This window comes from Varroa jacobsoni, unplaced genomic scaffold, assembly GCF_002532875.2.
Source record: "Varroa jacobsoni isolate VJ856 unplaced genomic scaffold, vjacob_1.0 scaffold_1468, whole genome shotgun sequence".
NCBI classification, from domain to species: domain Eukaryota; kingdom Metazoa; phylum Arthropoda; class Arachnida; order Mesostigmata; family Varroidae; genus Varroa; species Varroa jacobsoni.
This window is the reverse complement of record NW_019214370.1, coordinates 291,922-301,967: the sequence shown is the minus strand read 5'-3', so window position 1 is coordinate 301,967 and position 10,046 is coordinate 291,922.

The window sequence follows — 10,046 nt, the reverse complement described above, 5'->3', positions numbered from 1 at the left end:
GATTTATTGCACTTTAAATATATTTGAAAATTGTTCTTTTTTTCTTTTCGGTTTGTCTGGCAGTGCTTAACGGCCATCACGCGCTAGTATAATAAAGCTATTATAGGCGTTATAGTAGTCAAAGTCCTGGCTCTTGCCTAGACGAAATAGTCTGGCGCAAGGTGATAATGACTTGAGCTCTCGTCGCTTTTCCTAGCAGTGTTGAAGCACTTGCCAGACTAGATCAGGGGCCGAGAACGTTGGTGAAGGTACACCTGTACACTGACGATTTGGTCTTAAGGCCTCTTAAGACGTAGAGACGTGTCTACGTCGTTCATTCAAGGCGTCGTCGAACATGCACTAAATTCTCAGCTCAGCAAAGCAAGGCGCACTTGTTCATCGTCTCCTTGCCACTGCATTGCTTGTTGCGCCTAAACCTGCGTCGCCGGTTCCAACTGGGCCTGCAAAAAATGCATTCAAGCAAACGTATAGTTGAAATCAGCCCCAGTACTTTCGAGACAAGGGGTAAAAACAGTGATGAGTGGACAGAGCCACATCACAGAGATAGCCACGTTCTGACCTGTCCTGCCGATCACAGTTTTAATCATGGGCAGTTTATTTGTAGCAGGAAACGACCGAGTCGTTAATATCCCTCAGATACGGGAAAATATGCCAAAGGTACCGTCCATTAGAATGCAATCACGTGTCGTTCTTAATTGATTTACGTACGTTGTGGCTATTCAGGGTCACTTCGTTTGCATATATTTTTTTTACCTTTTTTCATGTTATCATTTATAACTATGATGTTGTGTTATCTTCATACAAACACGAGACGATTGATAAAAGCAAAACCCTTAAGTGCCTTTACGTGAGCTCTCATGTATTATGAGTATTATAAACGAATGTTAGTTACGCAACGTTAGTTTAATATAATAGAAGCCGTTTACTAATAGAGATAGTGGACCATTTATATGGTCTACTGTCGCTCTATTAGTTACAGTGGGCCTACTCTTCATACCTCATCAACTTTCAGAACCCCTGCAAACGATATGAACGCCACAGGCTGCAAATGAATACTTCCGGTCCACTGTCTTTAATGATACATTTGCTTACTTTATATTAAATTTCGTATGTACATATGTTTACAAATCGACAGAAAACATCTCGATTTGTCAGCCAGACACCTGACTTTGCTTAACTCGTATAATTGTTGGACACAATCTTTCAATAATAACATCTTACAAGCTTGAAATGAGTTCCGGTAATTAACAACTTTCTTTATTCATATAAGTTATGTATATAATAAGTTTTAGTCAAAGTTTCAATAAAATTTTTGGCGATCCGCTATAACAAAATGTTAAGAATTAACACATCGTATTCTTGAGGTGGATGGCGGGGTGTGGCATCGCTTGATATTATAATGAATTATAGGTTTTCGACAAACCTACTTACAATATAACGAAGTACCTACGATAAATGCTAACGGGCGTCCGAGTTCTATTTTTGTTGACTTTAGCACAAACAGACTTTGAAGGGCTTTAACATTTTTACCACTGAAGATAAACACTATTCATCGGTCGCAGCTAAGTACACTTTGTTTGTTGTAAGTATTTGGAATATCTATTATATTATTGCCAATGCCAAGATCTAACGTCCAACCCAGTTAGCCTTGGCAGTCGAGTAATAACCGCTAACGCTGAATAATCCAACACTGGTCCTTAGTTGCCTTTCAGCTAGGTAGCTTGAACTTTATCGAGTTCAACGCGGCTTTTCAACAACAGGTGTTGCAAATACGTCAATCCTTTCTTCGGATCCAATCTAGTGACAGATATAGAACAAACCGAAATACATTGCAAATAATGCCTAATCCCGCCAATTCATTTGAAGTAGGGCTTATATTTTTGGATATATAGAGAGCAAATGAAGTTTTTGTCCCAGAGATACGGTACGTGGGGATATGAATACGCACACAAAACAACATGACCTCCTTTCCAGGAACCATAGGAACCGCTCGGCGATTAGGCCTATGTTTTTCCTCATAGAAAATGCAAAAGCAAGTATTTTATTGATAGGTCCCGTATGAATCGCGAACGAATTGGGTGAGTGAGTATGTTTACTCCCCAAAAAGTATTTGTCTCATCATCAGCATCACATACGTGTTTCAAATCGTCACTTCTATATGTATATGTGTGTGTGTGTGTGTCTATTTGTGTAAATCATCAAAGCCCACCTGACTGACCCGTGTGTAACTCATGGCTCCACAGATAACATTATTTAAACTTATTAAAGGAAACACAAAGAGATGCCCTTATAGGTCCACTTGGATTTTAAACGACCGCACCAACAGCCCGAACGCATCTCGAATACAGAGGCGTCTCGGCCATCTCACATTAGAATCTATCGTTCTACCTCTCTCTATCAATGACGGACATTTCCATTTGAAAAAATATAGTCATAGCATACAATATTAGATATATTTAGTATATGCACTACGTATAGGAATCCAGTCAGTGGCCTTCTTATTCTAAATATACCTACGATTTTTCTAGATAGTTCAAGGGCAAACATCTTCGGCATAGTCGAGCTTAGCACAGTACATGCGTCTCTATCGCTCCCTTTTAGCGATTACCAATAAAACAACCCCAGAAAACAGTTACAACAGACCAAAGCCCTAATCATCTTAGCCCAGCCGCTGCATCCAGGCCACCGTTGCTTTTTTTTTACTTGATACTAACGATGTACGAGTTACGTAGCCCTCGATTTAGCTTGGTGAGCTGCTACCGCAACCAGTATTGCGCGAGGACGAACAAGCGTATTTTAACTTTCGTCTTTTTCGCTTGCTCAAACTCTCTTGACAAATTAAACTATTGCCCCCTCCAGCTTTTCGTAAGGGTCAAGCGTTGGCGCGGGCAGACGTCGCCGCGGTTACAGCCGACGACAACATAATGAAGATGACCAACTCCGTCGCTACACTGTACCTACAGGAAACTGCTACAGAAGAGATCGTAGACGGAACCAACGCGGTGCTCTTGTAAGTAACGATATGCACACTGCCTTGTGCTGTCCGGGCAACTATTTTCGAAAGGCTCATCCGATGCTGTTGCAGGGGCCGCGGGAATCATTGAATCTGCTATTTGGCCCTTGCTTCCTTGCTGAACCCTCTTTACTTTCATTCCTACTGGTGCGAGAAACTAGCAAGTCGATGGCGTTTAGGGGCCACAGCGTGACCGGATGTTTCCTGTCTTCTATGTAGTCTTTGTCCGAACAGGGCGGGAATTAACCTCTGAGTAGAATGGAAATTCAGAGAAAAGGGGGATATTGAAAAGAAACAATGGACTCAGAGCCCCCGACAAGCCTGGCTTATTTGCTCTCTTCCGTGATCTACTCTCTTACTATTTCAGTAGCATCAAAGACATTCTTGTCCTCTGTTCATCACAGGATCCTCATAATAAAAAGCATCGGGACAACAGGTGGACAAGGGGCACTCATTGAAGGCTAGTTTGCCAGTATAGGGGTGCTGCACTCTAGTGATGGTAGGTGGGGATGAATGCAGAGGGCGGATTTAAGCACGGTAATACCTGCCTTGGATCCCATGTCTGATCCTGTACCATGTGCCATTGACAATGGTTAAGGGTTTGTAGGCAATGGCATAGCGCTGAATATAGGCTCAAGTCAGATCTCAAGCGTTGGGGCTTGAAAATAACATGAACATGCATGCGAAACTATGATGACGTCAGCTAATAATAGGTGAAAGCTCTATTTAGCAACGCATGTGTAAGGGTTTGTAAAATACATTGAAAGCCGCAACATAATATGTCAATAGCTAGGTACATGGCAAGCTCGTTCTAGATAGGGAATTTTCTGTGAACCAATTTTCATCAAAGAAGAAATGCTATTATAATTTTTGTTATATACGGATCTTAGTAGCTTCATTCTTGAATAAATGATACGGCTGGGCAGGCCGAAAGATAAACTATGTAGAGGCATGAAATAAATAAAAACCAGCTGTATGCAAACGCATGAAATACATAATACACCATGGTAAAATGGTGACCTTTTAACCATACTTAACTCTACTTACCGTTTTGTAGCCACTAGAGAAATAGGTTTTTTAAACTCCTTAGGCTTTAAAATGTTTCAGTGATAAAATGAAAGGCAGCCATTTTTCTTCTTGATCTTTCAGATGGGCGATTAAGACTGAGCTTTTTTGCCGTTGAAAAAATGAAAACGAAGTATGTGTGCTTGCTGTGTACAATTATTAAACGCGCATTTGTTAACGAAACTACCGAATCTTCATAGTGGATGTAAGCGAATGTCATTTCCAAACAAGAATAATACTTTCCGCTTTATAAAGCAAATCGATTTGAAGATAGCGTATACGCATCATCTATCTTACTGCTTTACTAGAAATCGGTGTATAAATATAACACTGTTCCGTACAATGTCAAAAATAGTACACTTTATCCTTTTATATTCCTAGACAAATAAAGTGATATTGAACAGTCACGCAGCAGCCTAACACTGTCAGTTGATCGCAAATCACACTCTTCGGACTCAAACACAAACTTGGTCCTAAAGGAACGATATGATATTCATACTGGCGTTGCCCCTTCGGCGTACCAAAGTCATAGTCGTGTACCTATTTTAGGCAAGCCCACAAACACTACCATCGTGATCTCGGCGAGTCAGTAGTCCAAACCAACCGATGATAAGTTAGTTTTTCATGAGCCGGGGAACCTTGAGGGTACTCAATCCACAAGCACAGCTTCCGAGCACCACAATTTGGTGCTGTTGTAGCAGAGTCTCTTTTTTTTTTCTTTTTTATGAATACTATGATTTCACATAAATAGGCCAACAACGTTACTGCTGTACCTCTACACGCACTATCTAATATTTATCAATATATAATAAGTGAATTCCATTGTACATACACGTGTCCTTGACATAATAGCGAAGACAAAGAAAGCCTGATTTTTTTATTTAGTTAATATTTTTTCTCTACCTGGTAGAGTCGCTGACGTTGATAGCATAAGTTTCATCTCTAATTAAAAAAAGAATAAGCATCGGATTGCTTTGCCACTATTTTCACATATGATCTGTAAGGATGGCTATAGGGTTTGTAACCTGTCCGAATATAGTCATTTTTCGTTATTTTTTTTTACTCATGCTTTTTTAATAGGATGCTATTTACCGAGTTCCGCTCGGTGTTTCGCTAAGTAGGACTCGCCTGCACTGCTCTTCAACAATCTGCTGGGCCTATAGCGACGTCAGCATGAATGCAATTTTAAGATCCTTGAAAGGAACGGGCGGCGGCAGCTCCATAACGGCTGTGTTCGCATTACTGCTCAGACACAGAACTTTGCCCGATGTACCCATCCAGACCTGTATCGTGGGGGACTGTTACCACTGGAAGAATGTCTCGGCTCTCGCTTCTGTTTTTCAACATCAGGCCAGTTCATTCAGCCCTGCTGAGGGCTTTGCGGAGTTGTGGGAATAGGGGGCCCCACCATCAATTTCTCTCAAAATCCCCGAGCAAACAGCTCCCCGATGTGACATTGGGGCGCTGTTCGCCTTTTTTTTTTGTTTGTATTTTCGTCTTCTACTTTATCCTTGGCCTACGTCTCCGACACATTGAGCACGTTTTTGTCTGACATGTGAGGTTCCGTGTGGTCTACGAGTGTTGAAGCCTTCGGTGGCCTGTCGGTACAGTTCCTTGCGCTGTTGCTGCATGTGTGAGGCTTGTGATATCGTCTTTTGAGACCGTTTAACGTATTGCTATAGTTGAAGTTCTGGCAACGAATCACAATGCCATTAGGCTGCTACACGGAGCGATACGCTTTGTCGTGCTGAGTATGCCCTTACGGTGCTTTTTTGTTCTGATACACATCGGTAGAGCAGGCAGTACTCCACCTTTTAGCCATCGGCCGGCCACGCACGCTGACCGTCGAGCAGCAGGAATGCTTTGTTGCATCTTCACGCAAGATGTGCGCAAATGTAATTATATGCGTAAATTTAGGTATTATCGTATCGCATGCAATGCACAAGCGGACTTAGCCTTCTAAGCGACCGGTTCGCGAGAGGCCTTAGCGGCTGAGCTATAGACACTTACTCCGTGGTAACTTATATCTACAAGAACAGGGTGAAAATATATAGATCCGCAGACAGCAAACTTGACAACCCCTTGAAAATGAAATATGACGTCACCGTCACACACAACGAGCTGCCGCCGCCGGCGCAGCTCAGTGTTGATGCTGATTTATAACTGATCCCGAGCCTGCACGGTGTTTTTGTTGCTGCTAATACATTCTCGTAGCGACACGGTTTCGAGGGATGAGACGGGCAGAACGGACGGGTGCCCCAGACCAACAGCGAGGGTTTCTCGGTTCGTTTGAGCCAACACCATCTTTGGTGCGAGGTTAGCTGACTGGCTCACGGCAATGAGTCCATTCACTATTGAGACGCAATAGAGAGTCAACAGAACCGCGTCGACAGCGCGGGACGGCGAAAAGCATACTCCCGCGTAGACCACAAGAATAAAGAGCTAAATCAGGAAAAAAAGAAGAGAAGGGAAGGGAAAGGAAAAGATGATGGCGCGCCGAAGAAAGCCTTTGCGAACCAGATAAACAGGAAAAGTGCCGGGTGATTTTGCACGACCTCACTAGTGAGTCGCTTCACTGCTAATAAATAAGGTTGACGAGAACAAGTGGTACATTATTGATCAGAAAAAACGACAAAAAGAAGCAACAGTAAAGCTATGAGAGCCGATGGACGTTGAAACAGCAGCAGTGGATGGGAAGTGGCAGAGCCAAGTAAACACATCCAACGATAGCGTTCGACACGGTGAGGCAATAGTGATATGACAATGGGAATGCGCATGTCTGCATTTCTATCTGCCCGGCGCTGGTCGATTCGCGCGATACGGCTCTATCGTACGTGTTAGCTAAGGCTACAATGTATACCCTGTATTCGTGCAATGGCACCGTATACTGCTATATATGTATAGTAAGTTGTACACATATGTTACATCATAGTATTCAACAAACCGGTGAGTTAAACTGTATGGCCTTTATAGACCTTACAAGCTTGTGTCAAAGCCGCATGCAAAGCTCATGCGGCGTCAGAGCAAGGCAAAAACGTCTTTTTTTAAGCGAAAAACCAATTCTAAATTAATTTGGTGAGCGGAAAATTGCTAACGTTTCACTACCATACGGCGAAAATACTTACCATCAAGCACACAACACGCATATGAAATGCTGACGCATAAAACAACTTCTGACGTCATGTTTTGCGTGGTATACTTACCTTTCCTATATTTTGATTGCTCTTTACTTTTCTTTTTTTTTTTTCCAAAATATCTACGTAAAATGGCTCGCTCAGTCAGGTTTTTATCCTAAGGTTGGTTCACACGCGTCTACATTAACAGCCAGGGCTTGATCGGTCGCTCCAGAACCAATGCTAAGATGGCCTAAATAACTTAGTCCAACGAGAGCCACACTCAGCCAGACTCTCGTTTAGCTTTCGGCAGATGACCAAACCTGGGCACCAACCAAATGCTACCTGTGAGATGGAGAACTAAAAAAACATGAAAGGAACCAACAAGGGTGTGGCAGCACGGGCGGAAAATTGCAGGAAGGACGATGCTGCCTGGGCCGTACAGGCCAGCCAGGCTGACCCACCTCGAGTCGACCCAACAATCTAGTGAACATATGGTCGATGAAGGCTCAGTCGTCAGAAGGAGGACTTCGTAAAAAAATCTCGGACCAACTTAAAGCCGTCGTGACCCTCTCTTGGCCATTAGCTCTCTTGATGCAAAAATTGGTTTAGGCCTGTTATTCTATATTATCAGAGCATTCGATTTAACTAAGCCATCCGTTGTCAAATCTGATTAGAGTATGTGATAAGAACGCTGTGTGTTCATAGACACATCTGGTGATTTTGAAATCGAATATTAAGCTACATTGACTGTTAACTGTGTATTGTGTAATAAAAGCTCATAATAATCAAAGATGTTGCTACGTTATGCAGTGCACGTCAAACATTCTGCATTAAGTCCTTTTCTGAAAAGACAGTCTGGTCACTTGATAAATTTAGCAGGGTTCAGGCTGATAACGTTTTCCATTACTGCTTGCAATCAACGCATGAAATGCTGATGAATGAAAACTGAATGAACGAAAGATAAACTGCTATGTTAATAATTTCTAGGTCCTCAGGTAGAGCTGCCAAGCGGTTATATACCTGTTGAATACAATGGGTCATTGAGCCCAGGTTCCAGCTTATTTGTGAGGGCTGTTTGGCTACTGCGCTAACCGCTATTGCGGTTCGTCCGTCCGTCACATAGAGCCAACTGTCATTGCCCCTTGTCGACCCGCTAGACTTCGTCTCCCTTTTGACCCGAAGCCCCCCTTTTAGCTCTTTTCTCGTTTAAGCCAGCACGAGAACAGCCCTTCTCTCGAATCAGGAAACGGCCCGAAAAAGTCTGACTTCTTGGCCTGCTGGTCATCCTCTTTTCCATAGGGGTTGCCCTTTCACCGACTACCGCAAACCATCTCTGGGTTTTAGTAGCAGGCTCCTTCTCGGAGCAGAGCCCTGTCGAGGCCAAAAGGCTGCTTTATGTCAGTCAGTCAGTCCATTTGGTTTGTAGCCGACTGCGTCCGTTCACTGCTTTCTAAGCACCAACCCGTGCGATGGTTTCGGAGCGTCTGTTTGCTTCGTCTTGAGTTTTTGTCCGTTTGGCCCCTGTACGACCCACCTCTATCACAGGGCAAGCATTAGGCCAAGCTCGTAGCCGTTGACAGTCATCGAACTAATCTAGTGTGAAACTTCGCATCGTTAGATCGTTGAATCTTGTCCCTTTTTCGTTCACTTGCTCTGTTTTTATCTTTTGCTACTTCCTGATCACAGACAGAATACGAGAGGTCGAAAATAGCCTGTAAAAGGATAGGCCCTGTCTGGCTATACTGTTTCAGCAATCTGTTCATTTTTCCCTCTTCTGGGTTCTGCCCTGATAGCAGTAGAAGAAAGTTTTAGGTCAGAATCGAATGGTTCAGGTATTGCGATACATGATCACATGCAGTGTACCGCTAGCGATGGCGCGCAGCAGCCTCTCCACCTGCCTTCAAGCCGTCAGGTTGGTCGTGCAGGCTGCCTCGTTCTTTTGTATATATCTACAGTATTGCGACTTTTCGCCCGGTCGGTTGCCCATTTGCCCCTTTATCGCCCTCAGCCCTTTGCCCAGAGTCCCGCTTTTCTCAACCAATCCACAATGTTATGTCATTTCATCGTTTCACCAGACTACAATGTCGCTTGCTTCGACGATCTAAGATCAGTCTGATCGACCCTCTTCCATCAGTCGACGGTCATCACAGCAACCGCAGACCGATGAGGGCCGTCAAATGGTTGTCATGCCTGTCGCCAGATCCTGCTAGCCGTTTTCCATTGGTCGTTGCTTGTGGTCTAGCCTGGTCGTTGTCTGGCGCTCCGGCTTTGTCGTTCGCTTATGACCAAGTTGTAAAAGCAAGCAACCGCATGACACCGATGGAATCGAGAAACGAGACATCCACAACAGCAACAGGACCAACAGCAATCTCAGGAATAGCAGTGGCATCAATGACTGGCGTCCAAAAATTACGACAACTCTTCGACATCGTGCTATCGCCAAACTAAAGCGATAGGGAGGATGGCGCAGCGATTCGCTCGGTAGCTAGCGCTGCGTTAGCGCCAGCCGCTGCGGTCAGCCTTGCGAGGCCAAGGCTCCGGGCCTCACTGAGCCTGACTCGCCCATATAGTATATTGGACTGTCTCACAAGCCTCAGCTAAAGGGACCACGAGAGACCACTATCGAGCGCTTAGCGTGCTTGCCTCGCTCGCTTGACCGCTACGTACCCCATAGCTGTCGCTGCGATGGCTTTAGGAGTTGCTGCAGCGACGCCTCTTTCTCGACCGCCACTACGAAGCCTGCCCTGTAACCGAATGCCGGCAGCAGCCACAGAAGAGCAATATATGATAGCAATATGAATCCTTCTTACTAAACTAATCCTGTACTTCTATCCACTCTTTTTCTTTTTTTC